The following is a 16,905-nucleotide window of genomic DNA, read 5'->3' on the forward strand; positions in this document are numbered from 1 at the left end:
GCCCCCTCCAAATTCCACCGCCATCCACAGATCAGGTGGCCCACATTGCAGGAAACAGTGGGATTGAACCTCTGCCATTGAAACCCCTGTTTGGGTCCACAGAAGTTCTGGATCAGGGTGAAATTTGTTTTTACCCTTCATCTAGGTCTACGTGACCTTATCAACGGGTTGGATGACATATCAACATTATGGTGGGCCCCACATGGAGCCCACTGTGATTTTATATTTTTAACCCCACCGTCCTGGACGGTGGGTGTGTTCATGTGCGTGCGTGTGGGAGCCCACTGTGATATTTGTGTTCATGTGCGTACGTGTGTGGGTGTGTACGTGTGTGTGTGTGTGTGTGTATATATAATATTATATTTTATATAATATTGTATGTACTATATATATATATATTATATTATATTATATATAATACACTGGTGGTGGGAGGCCCACCTCAGTTTACTTGTGGCCCATGGTTGAGGCCCTCTTTGATATATATGTAAGGCCCATGGGTCGAGGCCCATTTGATGTATTAGGGGCCCATGGGTTAAGGCCCATTAAAATGTATTGGGGCCTATGGGTTGAGGCCCATTTGATGTACTTATGGGGCCCAATTGGTGTGGCCCATTTGATACACATAAGGCCCATGTGATTAGGCCCATTGTGATGTATTGTAAAGCCCATGGGCTATGGCCCATTGCAATGTACATAAGGTCCATTGGTGAGGCCCATTAATGCAGCCCATTTGATAAATATAAGGCCCATGTGATACGGCCCATTTGATATATTGAAGGCCTAAGGGGATGTACCTAAGGTCCATTGCAATGTGTAATCCCATCATGGTTTATGCAATAATGCTTACGATGGGCTATGCTTTGGGAGTAATGTTGGTTTGACGTCCACATTACAAGTATAGTGTTGGTTAAATGTCCACATTATGACTCACCCTAGGGCTTATTATAAGCCCGTACATGTAATGTATAGGCTGTCTAAGCCCATCTTCGTTATGAACTGTATCCATTACCATATGACCTGCTTAGTATAGTTCCATGATTCACGATCATACGCATCATATGTATGCTTGATATGAGGAGTGACTGATCATAGCATATGCCTTCGGGCAGATTGTTTAGGGGCTCCCGGATAGGGGGTGTTGCCTTACATGAGTGCACGATACGCAGGATTGCTGTGCATGATGGATAGTGTGATTCATGCATTCGCATTGTGTGATATGGTTCTGTACGCCCTAGCGACATCGAGGGTAGCCTCCACGGATGTATCGTGGTTGGCGGGAATGGATACCGGAAATATTGTTCTACATGGGGTACTATAGATATTCCCTGGGTAAAAGTCCTTAAACCCTTACGGTACCAAGAGGTTGCTCAACGTCTAGGCCGAGTGGGTGCATGAGTGCAGAGCCGATTACCGGACGGTTGCGCTTTCCAGTGTCGTGGTCGGTTGGAAGGGGTGCGGCCTTACCCGCCCGAGAGTAAGGGGCAATGCTAGGTTGATCTGACCAACTCGAGGAATGGGTCCGCTATTGACGAGCCGAGCCCGATATTGGCAGGAGGATAGTGAGGTCTTTTCCACTCACCTTATTGCACGCGATGGGGCGACAATCTGGCTTGGAGTGTACTAGACCTCGGTGATATTCTAGATTTTGAGCTGTATTGATGTGGACTTAGATGAGGATTTGTATGCTTGAGTTGTATTTCGCATTGCATGGCCTTGGTATAGCCAACATCATTCTTTACACCGCATGGCCTTGGTACGGCTAATGGTATTCTTGGCATTCATCAGCATGTTTCGTATTACTCTGATACTGCATTACTGCATTACCACCTTGAGCACACACTTACACCACCCTCTAAGCTTTCTATAAGCTTATGCACGACCATTACGTGCAGGTGACGTTGGATCGCAGGAGCGCTGAGGCTTGGGCGCGTGGTGTTCACTCCCCAAGTATAGGGTTGTGATGTAGTAATAAACTCGGTAAGACCGAGGTCGAATCCACAGGGACTGATACCTGTACGTTATCTGAAACCAAGTAGAACTAGAACTAGACTAAGATGTGATCTAAACCAAATAGAATTTAAGGAATAATTGTGGAATAATTATCTAAAACTTTAAGGAATTCAGAGGAAGGAAACTAGGGATTCAGAGGATCCACTTGTAGAGATCAGGGAGATCTTATGCCTGCTTCAAAAATCATGAAAATTAAACTGAACTTCTTCTGATATAATTTTAAAGAGATGAAAGGTATATGAATTAGAATGGATTCCATCACCACACCATGCCCAGGAGACAAAGTTAATAAAAGAATTAAACTAATTACCAACCAATCAACATGCCATGAAGGTTAAGAAGGGTACCATCATCCAACCATGCCCAGGAGACGATGGTGAACAACAGGGCCTCCTGACGTCATAAACATCAAAAGAGAAAAAGAAATATTCAAAGCCATTGCAAACCCATTGTAATTTCAGTCACAACAGACCATTAAAGACTAAGAAAATATTCCTTTAATAATCAACTTAAAATCAAATTCAGTTCAGAAATTTAAATTAAACGCATGAAATAGTATCTCCCATCTCGCTACAGGCTTCACCTCTTAGCCCTAGCTAAGAGGTTTAGCCACACATGAATGGGCTAAATTCAAAATCAACAATAGAAGAAGAAGGAGAAAGGAAAAAAGGAAAAAAAACCAGGTCCAGGTCCAGCCCAAGCCTCCAGCCACGTTCAGCAGCCAACCTCTGCTGCCTCCTCGTCTCCAGCTCTTCCTGTCTTTTTCCCCGTTCCAACCAAAGCTCTCCCTTTTTAAAGATGAACGGCCTCCCCCAAGAGCTGCTGTGGAGTCCCAAAAGGAATAGGTTGCGGAAACCGTCTTTACGCAGCAAAATCGATGCTTATATACAGTAAAAATCTTGGCCTCGTAATTCCACTTTTCCTGGTAGTTCCTCCAGAAGATTAACGTCTCTTGAGACGTTTTTGAGTGGCCTACACGGTGGACGGATCAGATCAACTGTCTGATCATCACCGAGACCACACCACAGCCCGCAATAATCGGCGGCGTCCGGATGTTTAAACAGGGATGCGAATCCCTTTCGCTGTAGCGCTGGTGGGGCCCAATCCTAGTGTTTCTCGCAGGATCCAATTCGTTCATTAGATGCACGTCAAAGAAACAACTGGAAATGGATGGTTTTTGCTGTCTCTTGATGCGGCCCGCCCGATCTATCTCACCGCCATTCGACCGATGTTTAAACAAATCCAAACTGATCTCAAACTGTCTTCTGGAATTTTTCTACCTAGATAATGGTTATAGGCCCCTTTGGAGTCCACTGGACAGTCCAGATCGGACCGATCACTTCAGAGGGTGGCCCACAACAATCCACCGCAGGCTCTGTTGTGAAACAGAGCCTGCGCATTGTGGCGCTGTGATGGTCGGTGGACCGCTTCTTGATGCCCGATGTAGAATCCACTCCGACCATTCGATTCTCGTCGAAAAACCACTAAGATTGGGCTGGCTTCATGTTGGATTCGGTGTGGCCCATGCGATCTTTGCTCCCACCGTCCATACCTGCGTTTTCATGCAACCTGCGTGTGTTTGCGTGCATGGGACTAGAAGGACAGCTAGGATGAGGTTATGCCCACCCTGAGGAGAGTACGGACGGTTCGGATCTCCCAAATGGATGATGGATGGGCCCCACTACCCAAAAACGTCGGGCAGTTTTACGAAGGAAAGAAGAGAAATTTCCTTCTTTCTTTTTTTCTTTTTTTTCGGTCAGAGACGGTCAAACCGTCTCTGCGTTTTCTGTGCACAGCCAGTGCACATGTACACCATGCACACTCGTCTCATATGGGGTCCACGTATGAAGTTTGCGAGAAATCTGCACCGTCCATCTGGTTCTTCACATGATTTAAGGCGTTGAGACCGAAGATGAGGTGTATCCAGAGATCAGGTGGGCCCCAGATCAGTAAATTGTGGGCTGATCTGTCCGTTGGGCCACTTCCACAGCGATCCAATGGATGAAATTTTACGTGTACGGTTCATTTATGGTCCTCAGGCCACGTATGGAGTTTCGAACTGATCAGATGGTGGGAACCCTATGATCTTGCATTCTGGACACTTTTCAGGCCACTTGAGCTTCAATTCCTCGATTTTCTTGGATCCCTGGCGTGCAAATCTGTCGATCTTGGTCTCCTAGGGTCCGTCGCTTGCCTTGGTGACTTCAGACTGTTAAATCCATGCTTTTAGTACCCTTTTCCAGTCCAAGCTCGTGAATACGCCCTGCATCACAAACATGATTAAATAGCTTATGCACGACTGTTGCGTGCAGGTGACGTTGGATCGCAGCAACGCTGAGGCTTGGGCGCGTGGCTGATCATTTTGGAGTTCTTGTTCATCTTCATTGTATTTTCCTTTATGCTCATTGTACTTATAAAGTTTTTAATCATAGTGGAAATGTGATGGAGTTTTTGGGTTGTTGTTTGTGGGTATGCCTTTGGTTATGCTTATTACGAATTAAACTGATGTTGAAAATCCTCCTTGTAGCATCACAGGATCGGAACCCGTTATTAGTCCAATTGCAACCAATTAATTTAAATAAGCTCACGGTTACTATGGGGAGCACATGACCCAGCGTAAGTCGACGGCCCAGGCATAGTGTCCCATGACCACCATCCCGGGCCCATGAGGCTACCACCTTAGGGTGTGTGTAGTATCGACCAATATGTGGTCAATCAATTCAATGTAAAGGGCTCCCGCCAATACTGACTGGGAATGAATGTTGAAATCACTAAATATGACAATTAAAGCATGACGGCATGAATGGTTCAAAGATGAGTAAACAATGAAATTTAAAAGGCTGCGAAGTTTATCCCAAGTCAGTTAGGTGAAACCACACATGGATGGTAAACCTCATAGTTAGATGCCAACAACCAAAGCCTCTATGTTGGGGGCTTACTCACATCACAACTTGTCCAGTTACACCCCAAGCACGGACTCTCCTTCGCTAGAACTTTCCATGGAGAGATTCCAACGATGTGTGTGTCATAACAACATAATAACAACATGGATCTTATCATGAGTAAGAATAAGGAACAACACACATATTTCTTTTACAAATACATACTAACAGAGCTAACACATGCCACCTACAATGAGTAACTGATTTAATCATTTAGCTAGTTCACTATACATGTTCAAAGATCTAAGCAAGAATTAAACAGAAGAATCAAAACATATCAAGTAAGTGTAGTCTATTTCCTCACAACTTATCACTAGTTTAACTAACCATTGCGAATATATACAACAAAGCATCCTTCCCTTACTTTATTCTCGGGATAGAAAAGGTAAACGAAACTAAGGTAACTGAACAATGCATTGTCTCGTTTTCAAGTAGTAGGAACAATAAAGATCAAGTACTTCGTGATGTGGTCTACATGGAAATATGTCATATGTTATTTAGTCGATCATAGAAATCGGACCGTGATACGACTCACCAAGGATGAGACAATGTTTACATCTTTATCAAGGACAATCGAAAGATGACCATTGCCCCTATGGCACTAGAGAACCACCCTAAAGCTTTTAAAGTGGAGGGGAGCTCCCTCCTGACCATTCGAGATTCTATAAAGAAATTCAACGAATTCGGCGAGGTGTACACCATAGTGGTAAAGGGTGAGGAATCAAAGCCCTTAGACATTTCTTTATGTTTAAGATCGTTGCTGAACGAATTCAAAGAAATTTGGCTCGAAGAGTAACCCGATAGATTGTCCCCATGCGGGATATCTAATATCACATAGATCTCGTCTATGTGGCTAACTTGCCAACTACCCTTATTATCAAATGAGTCTGAAAGAGTGTGAGATACTTCAGGGACAAGTGGATGAATTGATCCGTAAGAGTCTTTTGAGAGAGAGCACGAGCTCATGCGTTGTGCCAACTTTATTAATGTCAAAGAAAGATGGGAGCTGACGCATGTGTGTTGACGATTAAGCAATTAAAAAGATTACCATTAAATATCGGTTCTCAATCCCGCGATTAGAGGACATGGTTAATATGCTAGAAAGTGCCAATATATTCTTTAAACTAGATCTGAGGAGCGAATACCATTAGATTCATATCCACCCCGTTGATGAGTAGAGAATGATATTCTAGACCAAGGAATGATTATATGAGTGGTTGGTCATACCCTTCGGTCTATCAAACACACCAAGCACTTTTATGTGTCTGATGAATCAAGTATTAAAACTATTTATTAGCTGGTTTGTGGTGGTATATTTTGATGATATTAATATATACATACATACATACATATATATATATATATATATATATATATATATATATATATATATATATATTCAAAGTGAGATGAAGCACATGGAACATCTCAGCCAGGTGCTACAGGTCTTGGCAATTTCCAAATTATACTTCAACTTGACGAAGTGCATTTTTTAATGAACAACTTGTTGTTCTTAAAATTTGTTGTAACATCCATGGGCATCCGTATATATGATGAAAATGTGTGAGCCATTAAGGAATAGTCGATTCTGACGAGCATTCATGAAGTAAAGAGTTTCCACAAGTTGGCGACATTATATCGTTGATTTGTGAGGAATTTCAATACTATAGTCACACTCATTACAGATTGCATGAAAAAATGCCTATTTTAGTGGATGGATGAGGTTAACAAGAGTTTTACTGAAATCAAGTATCGATTGTCCACAACACTAGTTTTGATTCTTCCCAGTTTTGACAAGCTGTTTAAGCCTCATATATCAAAATTGGAGGAGTTTTATCATAAAAAGGCATCTACAACAAGAAACTCAGCGAAGCCTGAAAGAAATGGTCGACATATGAGCTTGAGTTGTATGCAGTGATTCAAGCGCTGTGACATTGGTGGCATTATCTGATTCAGAGAGAGTTTGTTCTTTACACTGACCATCAAACCTTAAAGTTTATTAATAGTCAAGTTAACGTGAACCCTGTATATGATAGACGGGTTGCATTTTTGAAAGAATTCATGTTCTTTCTGAAGCGCAAGTCATGACAGTAAAACAAAGTAGCTAATGCACTTAGCCACTATGCATCATTACTTGTTACGATGAGCAATGAGGTGGTTGGCTTTGACTGTCTAAAAGAGTTTTATGGTGAGGATAAGGACGTTAAGGATACATGTATGAGGTGACAAAAGGGTCATCCCAGTGACTTACATATGTAAGACAATTTTCTCTTTAAAGGGAATCAACTATGCATCCCTCAAAGTTCTCTGAGGGAGCAGATTTTTCAAAAGCTATATGGAGGTTGCCTTGGTGGATACCTTGGGTGAGATAAGACACGAGCTCTTGTTGAGGAACGGTATTATTGGCCGTAATTGGTATATGATGTGAGTAAAGCAGTGAAGCGTTGTCATGTTTATAAGACCTTCAATGAGCACTCTCATAATATGGGCCTCTACACCCCATTACCCGCGGATGACGGTCCTTGGGAGGACTTATTTATGGACTTTGTGCTTGGTCTCTCACAAACACGACATAGTATGGATTCAGTGTTCGTGGTGGTAGATCATTTCTCAAAGATAGAGAACTTTATCTCATGTAAGAAGGCTATCAATGCAACATACATGGTGAATCTATTTTTCAGAGAGGTCGTGTGGCTACATAGGGTTCCTAAGACCATTATTTTTACCATGACACAAAGTTCATTAGTCACTTCTGGTAAATTTTGTGGAATCAGTTCAGTACGTGACTTCAATTCAGTAATGCCTACGACCACTTGCAGACCAATGGGAACTAAAGTTGTGAATCGCATGTTAGGAAACCTCTTTCGGTGTATTTCACGTGACAAACTGAAGCAGTTGGATTTGTCCTTATCTCAAGATGAGTTTGCATTCAACAATATTATGAACCGATCGACAAGTCCCTGTTCCACATTATTATGATTGAGTGCCCCTCCACACACTTAACTCGGTCCATTTGCCCAAGCTCATGAGCAAGAGAATTGTAGTAGAACATATAGTAGACTGAATCGTGGACATTCATGCGGATGTGCAAGCCAAGTTGGAAGCTTCGAACGATAAGTAAAATGAGCAAGTCGACAAGCATCGATAGCAAAAGGTGTTCAAGGTGGGCGACAATGTTATGGTGCATCTACGTAAGGAGAGATTTCTGACCGGGACCTACAACAAGTTGAAGAACAAGAAGATTGGACAGATATTGATCCCTCAAAAGATTAACGATAATGTTTATGTTATTGATTTTCTGGATGACATGGAGATCTCACTTACTTTCAATGTTGCTAACTTGACTAAGTATCATGACCCAAAGTTGGATAAGAACTCGAGGTCGAGTTCTTTCGAAGTGAATGGATTGATATAGAGCGGGTCGCAGACACTTTCATGGGAAAGATGGACTAGACAAGGCTTGATCGAAGGTGGAAACGATCTGGATCGTCAAGACCTTAAAACAGTCGTATCTCGCAAATCAGGATTAGTTTTTCAATATATTATATATGATTTTGGGATAAAAGAACTTACTTAAGTCAACCAACCTTGCTCTATCGGGTTACCCACACCAGATTTGCAAGATTCCATCAGATCGACGGTCAAAAGTCCCGTTTAATTACGTTTTTAGTATAAATAGTAAGTTTTACTTGGAATATGATTTTTGGTCCATTGAGTTGTAGTAGTCATGCTCAATGTGAAAAGGACTTAGAAAAATTAGGAGAATAAAGTGGTTACCCCAAAGTGGATACTTATTATTTTTAGCTAAAAACCATGAAGTCTAGTAGGAATAGAGGTCATCTGTACTATTTATAAGTAACGTTTTAGGGTGTTGAGTTGGAGTCTAAATCTAAAAACCCATTTTAGGTTTTGAGTTCCTTATTTAAAGAATTATAATTTTATTTTTTATTATCAATAACTTATTTCAAATTTATTAGAAATTATTTATACTTTTATTTCTTGTGGATTTGAGGAAGCTACCTGAAGAGTAAAGAGAGCTTACGGATTTGGAGTAGATATTCAATGAGGTATACAGTGATCGACCTCATCACGTCCCTACTGGGCCATCATGCCAATCCAATCATCAAGTGGGCCATCATGCGAATTTGGAGCTTCTGGACGGTATAGGTGCCGTACAAGCAATTTGATGGTGTTAGTCAGATCTAGTGTCCTTGTACACGATGAAGGGCATGAGGGTCATTTGGTACATGTTCCTCTGGGACCTTTTAATGCAGTGTAAAAACAATGTTTTTTTTTTTTTCGTTTACAAGAGACTAAACGGTTTCGGATTGGGTAGGAACCCCTCAGTTACCGGCGAGTGCTGGAAAAGCTCTGTGGGCCCTACCATGATGTATGTGTTTTATCCATGTTGTCCATCCATTTTTTCCTTCTCAATTTAAGACATGAACCCAAAAATGAGGCAGATCCAAATCTTTAGTGGACCACACCACAGGAAACAGTGGTGATCGAACACCCACCGTTAAATATTTCCTGGGGCCCACTGTAATGTTTATTTGCCATCTAGTTGATTAGGTGATACAGACCTGAATTAAGTGAAAACACAAATATCAGCTTGATCCAAAACTTTTGTAGCCCTAAGAAGTAGTTTTTAATGAAAGGCGTTCAATCACTACTGTTTCTGTGGCTTGGTCCATCTGAGATTTGGATCTGCCTCATTTTGCTCTAATGCCCTAAAATTATGAGCTAGCAAAAAGGAAGAACGGCATGGATGAAACACATACATCATTGTGGGCCCACAGCAGTGACCACTGCCACCGGTTCTGGAGGGTCCCTACCTAATCCGAGTCCAATCTAACCAAGCCCTTAAAAATAAATAACATGTAGGGCAAGATTTTGTCAAGGTCATCAAGTTAAGTCGTTACTTTAGAAAATCACCAGGATCTTCCTTAATTTAAAAAATGCATACATCGGGCAATTAGGACCATTTGCATTGTGGCCCACCAAACCAACAATCCTAATCAACGTACATTTGCCTCATGGAGAGAGTCAATTATGTCAATTCACACCTTGGGCTCTCACTGGCTTATTATATGGTGTAGAATCTAAGATAGATAGAACATATATAGTCAATAAGAGAGGAGGATAAGATAGATGGAACACAAATAGGCAATAATAGAGGAGGATGATCTTATACATGATTTTGAGATCCTTCTCTTTCTCTAACCTATATTTTTTTTTTTTCTTGTGATTTCCCTGTTAGGAACAAGGAATGGCAGAATTAGTTGTATCAGGCCTTCTTCAAGTGATTACCGAAAGACTAGCCTCCCCAATCCTAGAACAGTGTGAACTGTTGTGGGGTGTTCGCGATGAGATGGAAAATCTAAGAAGTAAGTTATCAACAATACAAGCTGTGCTCGAAGATGCAGAGGAGCAGCTGGTAAAGAGCAAGGCGCTGCAGAATTGGCTGGGAAAGCTTAAATGTGTGGTTTATGATGCAGATGATATATTAGATGATTTCACCACAGAAATGGAAGCAGAACCAAAAGTGGAAGCTAAACGCAAAAAAGTGGAGATTGGGGATTGGATTACGGAGGTACGCACCTTAATTTTGGCATCCAACCCACTGGTGTCCCATTCAAATATGACAGATAAGATAAAGGAGATAGGGCGGAGATTAGATGCAATTGCTGAAGAGAGGTCTAAATTCCATTTGAAAGAGGTAGAACGGGTGTTGGAGATTCAAGGCCGAGAACCAACTGACTCGTTTGTAATGGAGTCAGATGTTTACAGAAGGGAGGAAGATAAAAAAAAGTAATGGAATTACTGATTAGTGAGGATAACGGAGAGGATGTTACAGTCATCCCCATAGTCGGTATGGGGGGCCTTGGGAAGACCTCACTCGCTCAATTAGCTTTCAATGACGAGAGGGCTGCGAAGCGCATTTCGAGCTAAGAATGTGGGTTTGTGTGTCGGATGATTTCAGTGTGAGTAGGGTAACAAAAGATATCATAGAGTCAGCAACTAATAGCAAATGTGATCTCCAAAACATGGATCAACTGCAGCGTCACCTCTGAGAACTGCTGAGTGGGAAGATTTTTACTTGTGTTGGATGATGTGCGGGATGAAAAACCCATGAACTGGGATCGATTGAAACAATTTCTCAGAGGAGGTACCAGGGGTACTAAAATCATTGTAACTACCCGCAGTGAAAAAGTTGCTTCAATCATGGGCACTATCCCTTCATACCATTAGCCAGTATTATCAGATGCTGATTGTTGGTCTCTGTTCAAGCAACGAGCGTTTGTGCATGGACAACAAGAACATCCAAACCTCATAATGCATGGAAAGGAAATTGCAAAGAAGTGTGGTGGTGTCCTATTGGCAGCAAAGATGCTCGGAAGCTTGATGCGGCTTAAAACAGAAGAAAGAGAGTGGTTGGTTGTCAGACAGTGAAATTTAGAATCTACCTGAAGATAAGAATCACATTTTTCCAGCTCTAAAGTTGAGTTATTATCATCTTCAATCACATTTGAAGCAATGCTTTGCCTACTGCTCAATATTTCCAAAAGATTATAGAATTGAAAAGAAGAAACTGATCTGACTTTGGATGGCAGAAGGTTTCCTTCAATCATCAGATGAAATTAAACAAATGGAAGACATTGGTGGAGAGTATTTTAATAATCTGTTGTGGCGGTCCTTCTTTCAAGATGTTGGGAAAGATGGTGATGGGAATATACAATGGTGCAAGATGCATGACCTCGTGCATGATCTTGCATGCTCTGTTGCAGGGAATGAATGCTCAATTCTGAAGGTCAATAATAATGTGAATATCTCTAACATGAGCCGGGCTCGTCGTTTGTCCTTGGAGTGCGACTTTAGTGATTGCGTCATACCAGGTCAAAAATGACTTGAGGACAGCAAACCATTTGCGAACACTGCTTGTGCTTGGAGGAAGGAATATGGTCAGCGATCCTTGTGAACTATGGGTACATTTTACGTGCTTGCGTGTGTTAGATTTAAGTGGAGTAAATGTCACTATGGAGTCGTTGGTTTCAATTGGTGAGTTGGAACACTTGAGATATCTCGACTTGTCTCATACTAAAATAAAAGCCCTTCCTGATTGTATCTGCAGTCTTCACCATTTGCAAACCTTGAGACTCTTGCCCATTTGCAAACCTTGAGACTCTTGGGCTGTGATGATCTTGCAGAGTTACACAGGGACATGACCAAAATGACTAGCCTAAGACATCTTGAAATCAGTGTGTGGCAAATGATTGAGAATTGATCACCTACCAGCAATAGTACCACAACTTGTTGCTTCGAGACATCTTTCTTGTCAACATGCCACTTGTGTAGAAAATCAACACCATGAAAAGCCATAGGCCCCCTTCTCAAAAATAGGCTGATCAAATAACTACGTGGGACTCACCTATATGTCGAGGCAACCATTGATTCCAATGATGTGGCCCACATAGTGAAGTACTATGTTAGCAGAATACAACATTATAAGTTGTGGTACCTTGTCAGTAGGAGATCGATTCTTGGAATGATTTCTTAAATTGTTATATGATGGTTACTTAATACTGACACAAGTTCTTCTTGTATCCTTTGGCCTTTGGGGATTAGAGGCATGCTTGAGGATGGAAGTGGTTAGTGAAGGAGGAATCGTTAAAAGAGAGCGAAATTCTTAGGTATCTGAGCTGGTGTGAAGATTTTTGTGAACTGGCAGCGGATAGAGACTTTATAATGCAATCACTTGGGCCTTTGGAAACTACATTCCTGCTTCGAAGCCGACCTCTATTTTGAATGAGTTAAGGTTATGATCTTGCTTCTTGGAAATCTCATGTGTAGATTCACGGTACTTGGTTTAATTGAATTGTTGACTTTCTTGCAAAGGGGTCCATAGATCCTCTCTTTGTATTTGGGATTCTTATCCATTGCCTAAATGAATTTTGTTTCTTTCTTGCCTTTCTAGTGTTTAATAAGATTTCATTATACCCATATAAAAAATGAAATAATTTTGAGGGAAATGAATTGCTTTGATTCATCGGAAATGCATTTTTTTAAATGATAATGTTTTTGACTTTTTGTGATTCAAAAAAATCTATTATGTAGTGTGATATATATAACCATTTCATTCTTAAACTGATTAGGAGAAAATGTGGGATTACATGTGAGAATGGTCCATTTTTTTTTCCATGACATCCATAAAAGAATGGTCCATGGTCACATGTGAGGGAGGAAAATGATAGATTAGGAAACTCATGGAAAAGAATTCTAAAATGGTTGTTTCTTTTAGTTTCCATGATTTTCATGGAAATATGGAATGGTCTATGGTCAAAAAGTGATATTTGTCCCTCAAAATGTGCGAAAAATGTAGATTAACAAGGTTTTAGAATAAAAAGAAAACGCTCTTTCTTTTAGAAAATGTGGAAAGTAAAATAGTTTCCCACATGTTACTTTATTGTTCCAACCGGTAGGAAACATCACATCAGCAAAAAAACTCTTTCTTGTCCACTGTTGACTTTTGGATTCCGCCAATGCAAACAGATAGGCAGATCATCCTTTTATGGGCATTAGCTTGTTCTAGTAATTGGATCAGTCACAATTCCATTGTCAATAATCATACATTGAAAGATGTTAATATCCAATAATACACTTATATAAGGAAATCTGAATCCTATTTATGAAAATTGAAAATCAAACATATGCCATACAAATTCCTTGTCAGTGCATTGTCGACTACCTGCTTTTCTGGTAGATGGCATTGTATAGTTCCTGAATTGCTTTCTGAGGATAACTATTTTTTTTTCTTTTGGCAAACAGAATATTTAAACACCATCAATTCATCGAGGAATGCGAGTGGGACTTGTGCAAATGAGAAAGAGAAGGGGCCTAGCAGCGCACGTGCCAACATGTTGCACTTGTGGGAGACTGGGTTAGGCAGCTTGTGATTTTTGAACCAAAAATCAGGCCAATCTGCTTATCAGGTGGGTGACAAGCGTACATTGAATGTGAACCAATAGTTATTTTCTTTGCAAACTTCCATTTTTTATTAATGGTGAAACCGATACGTGGACCATGGTGAGTTTTAGAAGTTCTTATTTGCAGTGGATGTCATGTTACATAATTGAGGTTTGCTAATGGGGTTCTCTCTTCTTCTGCCCTACTAGAAGTTCACACCGAAGATGGTTGACAAAGAAAATCTTACTCATCTGAAAGCAACTTGAAACAATAGTTTATAGGAAGGTGTCATATGAGTGAGATTTCTCTCATGTGGGACATATGTTATGGGAACTTCCAGATGTATGGTTTGGATCATCTTATCAAGGAGTGAACAGGCAAGTTGATTGAGTGATCCTTGCTAGTATATTTCATTTAGAACAAAATAGTATTAGATTAATAATCAACTTTCCTTCTTTTTTTTTTTTCTTTTTTTTTTTTCTATTTTGAACTAGATTTTTTTGATGATCTGTTTCTTAGCCATGTTCTTACGCTAAGAAACTTTGGTTTTGATCATCACATCCTATTGAACATTGTTCAGCAGATGATTGACAATTGATAACAACCTATTGTTCCTTAACATATTTCCTGCCAACACGCCACTTGTGTAGGAAATTAGTACTATGAAAAACTATGGGCCCCCCTTCTCAAAAATCAGGTTGATCAAATCATTAAGTTAGCCACACCTGTATGTTGAGTTGGATCGTCATCTGTCCATTGATTTCAACAATGTAGCCCACCTGGTGGTGTATATATGCTATGTTGGTAGGACACAACACCATTAGTTGTGGTACCATGCTCTGGGTGATTGGTTACCGGAATGATTTCTTAAATTGCTATATAATGGTTTATTAATACTGACATAAGTTCTTTTTATAACTCTTGGCCTTTCAGGATTGGAGGCATACTTAAGGATGGAAGTGGTTAGTGGGGGAATGGATCCTCAAAAGAGATCGGAAGTCTTGGCTATTAGCACTGGTGTGGAGACTTTCATGGTGGACGAAGACTCTATAATGCAATCGCTTTGGCCTCTTAGAAGTGTATTCCTGTTTCAAAGTTGAGTGCTATTTTGAATAAGGTTGAAATCTTGTACCTTGGAAATCTCATGTGTAGATGTTGATAGATGTCTTAAAATTTATAAATTCAACAGTCTGTCGATGACATTGAAGTAGGTTCGATGTTGACAGTCTGTTGATGTCATCGAAGTCCCATCGAAGGTGTCATCGAACGTATGACAAGATTTATGCAGAGTTGTATATCTGCGAGATTTGTTTCTGATTTTGATTGTGATTCTCTTAGAGGTTATATATAGGAGTGAAATCGAAATCTAAAGGTATTTTATAATTCGTTCCTAGGGTTTCAAAGGGCTTGTAAGGGAGATTCGAGGCTTGTTCGAATCGGGTATTCTCACTATCTCTTGTAATTTCTGATTTCATAGTGATTACTGTCGCTTTGTGCCGTGGTTTTTTCCCGAAAGGGTTTTTCCATGTTAAATTCGGAGTCTTTGTGGTTGGGCTTCTTTGTGGGTTTGGAATACTCTTGATTCATCTTTGTGTGCTTCCGTGGTCCCCAATGATAGATTCCTAGTAGCTGGTTTTAATTGGCATGGATACTATCGATCTTCTCTTGCAAAGGGTACTATAGATCTTCTCTTTGTAATTGGGATTCTAATCCATTGCCTTGAAGGCTTTTGTTTCTTTCTTGCCTTTCTAGTGTTTAATAACATTTCATTGCCCACTTATATATGTGGCAAACAAATTTATTTTGATGCATTGGAAATGTACTTTAGAGATAAAAATGATTATATTGTCAGTTTTAGTGATTATAAATATTAAAAAATAATAATAAAATAATCTGTTGTGGTGTGATGGATATATAGGTACTTGCATGTCTTAAATTGATTAGGAGAAAAGGTGAGATTGCAGGCAATATGTTAAAAACTAAAGTTCTAAATAATCAAAAAACACTGCAGATTTTGGCAAAATGAGGTTTGATAACCGACGCTAGTTTACAACTTCGCTTGTATTCATGCCATTACACATGTAAATATGGCACACGTGTACAAGATCAAGCTTTCCATGAGATGGGCCACATTTTTTATATCAGCTAACACGAGCCACGGTATACAAAACAATGGACGTTTAGGGGAAAATATCATTTAGACCTACTCTTTCACATACTCAGGCCCACCTAAGTGAAAGCCCTGCTCTTTCACCCAGATGATTTAAGAAATGTGGCCAATCTAATCAAAAGCTTGGATTTTGTACACATGCAATGGAATTTATATGTGCCAACCCACTTGCCAACATGGCAAATGTGTTTGAGATGCAATCTATCCATCAGTTGGTTCCCACTGTACACATGGCCCAGATGGCCCTGTCTACACATCAGCCCAATCTATTCATCCAACAGCCGTTCTGTTAGAAACAAAATGATGGCATATAAGAAGTTTGATTTTAGTGTTTTTACTTTTTTATTTTTATTTTTTAAGTTCATGAATCGTAAGTCTACTAATTAGTGAACAGGCCCAATTTTTGGATAAAAGGGCATTAAATGGTGGGACCCATCTGAATATAGTTTGGACACTTCCCCACATGAGTGGCATGTGAATGGGCTTCCTTGTGCAGGAGTTTGGCCCATGGGATTTGCATATCCATACAGACAGTCCAATTTTCTCCGTTGGAGCATTACTCAAAAATTAAACAGATCAAACAATGATAGCTATCCAATGTTGAATTATTTTGGACCGCTGACCATCTCCTTGTTGCAATGGTCAGATTCACCACAACTTTTAATTTTGTTATCTAATCAAAGAAGCTAGAAGATTTGCAACGGTAGGTGTTTTCTAAGGTTTGATTTGTATGATTTGATGATTTGAAGGCCCACTTGTGGTGGGACCCATCTTGATGTAAGTGATATGATCTAAGAGGGGCCCATAGTGGCGGGG

General features: G+C 40.3%; 1 long non-coding RNA gene across 1 annotated transcript; it reads left to right on the plus strand.

Moving 5' to 3' along the window:
- The first annotated feature begins 12,575 nt into the window (after positions 1-12,575).
- Positions 12,576-15,417, plus strand: LOC131227471 (uncharacterized). The gene is made up of 3 exons (XR_009162312.1): positions 12,576-12,771; positions 13,782-13,945; positions 14,853-15,417. It is a non-coding gene; the product is annotated as an uncharacterized LOC131227471 (long non-coding RNA).
- The last annotated feature ends 1,488 nt before the right edge of the window (positions 15,418-16,905 follow it).

Source organism: Magnolia sinica, chromosome 15, assembly GCF_029962835.1.
Source record: "Magnolia sinica isolate HGM2019 chromosome 15, MsV1, whole genome shotgun sequence".
Classification (NCBI taxonomy): Eukaryota; Viridiplantae; Streptophyta; class Magnoliopsida; order Magnoliales; family Magnoliaceae; genus Magnolia; species Magnolia sinica.